Raw genomic sequence first — 3145 nt, forward strand, 5'->3', positions numbered from 1 at the left:
TCCCCTACTTTTTCCTTCACATTTTAATTTACATGATCATCTTTATCAGTAGTCACTAGAATACAGAGCTGGGAAGTATGCATTCTGGGACCTGCTCTTTCATAGAATCACTGACCTCAAGCAACTAGTTCAACTTTCTGTGCCTTAATTTCCTTCTATGCAAAAATAGAAGAGGTAATAGGAGTGCCTACCTCCCAGGTTTGCTATGGGGACTAAATGAGACAATACAACGTAACTCCACTATAATACAGTATGTGGGATGGCCTTATTATCAGATTTGTGAAATGACCAGCGAGTATCTGGGCAGTCGGCTGCCCAGAAGACCTAGGGTTTGAGCTGAATTCTTCTAATTCTGTCACTGTCTCAGGAAGACTTGCTGCATTCTGGTGGCCATGGCCCACTGTGGGTTGATACATCTTTGGGAGGACCCTGCGTCTGGTGGCTGCTTTGGAATTCTGCCCACTCTAGTTCCCACCCAATATAACCCTTTACTCTCCCCTCAACTCAGTGTCTCACCAACACACTCTGATTGGAGGGTAAGAACTCGGGTCTGTCACTTTTGATGGAGCTGAGGGAGGAGCGGACGTCTTGGAGTTTGCAGGGGTGATGGCTTTGAGGTGAAGGATAAGAGCAAGGATGTGTCATGTCATATTCGATTCATCATGGTGTTTTACTCTCTATTTATAAAGAGATTAAGGGGCACTGGGTTGCTTAAGCATCAGACTCTTGATTTTGGCTCAGGTCGTGATCTCAGGGTTGTGAGACGAGCCCCCCATTAGGCTCCATGCTGGACATGGAACCTGCTTAAGATTCTCTCTCCCTCTCCCTCTGCCTCTCCAAAACACCCCACCCCTCGCCACCCTCTCTCTCTCTAAAAAGAAAGCCAGACATACTGTAAGCATTTTTTTTTTTTTTTAAGATTTTATTTGCTTACTTGAGAGAGAGAGCACAAGTGAGGGGCAGGGAGAGGGAGAAGCAGATGCCCTGCTCAGCAAAGAGTCTGTTAACGGGCTCTAATCCCAGGACCCCGGGATGATGAGCCAAAGGCAGACGGTTAACCCACTGAGCCCCGCAGGTGCCCCCAGACATACTGTAAGCATTATTCAAAGATTACCTAGTATTAGTACTAACATTATCATCACTACCATTTTCATTCTTTCCTGCCAGTATTCACTGCACATGGAACCCCGAAACAAGGCACTCACTCTTCTGAGCTCAATAATACACACATATTTTGTTTTTGTGCTCTAAAACTTTCCTAATTATATATAATTACAAAGTTATCCATTTCATGCATTAAAGGGTTAGATCCTGGAGGTCAGTGCCCAAGTTATTTCGTTAAAACCTTTGCATCATTATATAGTTTGTGATGCACTGTTAGTACTAGAAGAAGTAATTAACAAATAAATGAAATGTATCTGCTTTTAATCATTTTGGGGAATGATGGTATGAAATTACATAATAAATTAATAACATATATAAAATGTGTCAAAATTAAAAATAAAAATGAGATCTTATTCGATGTCATCATTAAATACATCAACATTGAAGGTGAAGAGTTGGTAAGGAAATGTGGGCATGCCCCAGTGGGGGAGGTGAGGACAGAAGAGACAAGAATGAGAAGGCAAACTGAGGGGAAAATGATTAAAATACGTTTCATACACATGAGAGTTGAGTTTAGGACTTAACGTATTTTTTTTTTTTTTTTTTTAAAGATTTTATTTATTTATTTCACAGAGAGAGACAGTGAGAGAGGGAACACAAGCAGGGGGAGTGGGAGAGGGGGAAGCAGGCCTCCTGCCGAGCAGGGAGCCCGATGTGGGGCTCGATCCCAGGACCCTGGGATCATGACCTGAGCCGAAGGCAGACGCTTAACGACTGAGCCACCCAGGGGCCCCAGGACTTAACCTATTTTAGTCCAGAAGCTAGATTTCAGCTTTTGCTTCTCTTGCCCTTGGATCCAAAACCTCTGAGACCAATGCCTGATTCCTCAACAAAGGTAAATAAAGATAGCTCAGGATAAGTCAATAAATACAATAAATAGCAACTTGCTTTTTTTTTCTTGCTCCAAACAGTGATGAGTCTAGATATTGCAATTTAGTCCTCTAATAATTTTTTTTTTTTTATTTGCAATGGTCAAGTCCAAGGAGTACTTAGTAAAAATGTTGAACACCATGACCTTTAATATCCCTTAGCTAAATAAATGCCTACTGGCAAAACTTATTTGAGAGAGAGAGGGATGTCCAGTAAGAATTGGGGCATACAGAGAGATAATGATTTTGACCAAATGTAGCAAAAGACAGTTTCTGTCTTCCATTTCAAGGCTTCCTAGGTAGTACAGATCTATACACACTTCTCTTTTATCTACAGAATACCTGACAGAGAATTTTTAATAAAAATGGTCTTAATGAAAGTCAAAGGAATTTCTGAAGAGCTCAGTTTTTGCTGGTCAAAGACAGAAAAAAAGAAGTTTGCTGTTTTGTTTTTTTTTTTTTCTTTTAAGTAATATCCTACTGGGAGCTGAGAGAAAAGAAGAGATCTAAAATTAGAGAAAATATTTGTACAAGTAGATAAAGTAGATAATTATATACAACTACAAAAATTCCAAGAACTTCAAAAATACATAAATATTTTGGAAGAGGATTCCAGGAAGATGACAAAGTCGAATGTGCCAGGAATCTGTCTCCCATCTACACAACTGAACCAGCCGAATCTGTCTCATATAACTGTTTTGGAAATCTGGAGCCTGTTGTAGGCTTGCAGTTTCCAGCAGAAGTAAACTCTTTCTTCTTTTCTTCTTTCTTTTGCACAGTAAATTATGGCTAAGATGGCCAAATTCAGCTCTGAGTTGAGCAGTGGCTATCCATGGCTCTTCTCAGGCAACCTTCATGATGCAAATATTTAAACAATGGTTTACTCTACTGACAGTTAAGAGAACAGTCATCCTGCCCATTTGTCTGATCCTGTTACATGTGATTAAGTACTTGAGCTGAGACAGTCTGACATATTATCTGACCACCCCTGAGAATTCTATAAAATGTACACTTGAGTTAGTTATAAAGTTTCCTAGTGATTGAAGGCATCTAACAATAGCCATGATGTAATTTTCTTTCACTGTATTCTAATGTCAGAAACGTAGTTCCAA

Source organism: Phoca vitulina, unplaced genomic scaffold (genome assembly GCF_004348235.1).
Source record: "Phoca vitulina isolate PV1807 unplaced genomic scaffold, GSC_HSeal_1.0 scaffold27, whole genome shotgun sequence".
Lineage (NCBI taxonomy): Eukaryota > Metazoa > Chordata > Mammalia > Carnivora > Phocidae > Phoca > Phoca vitulina.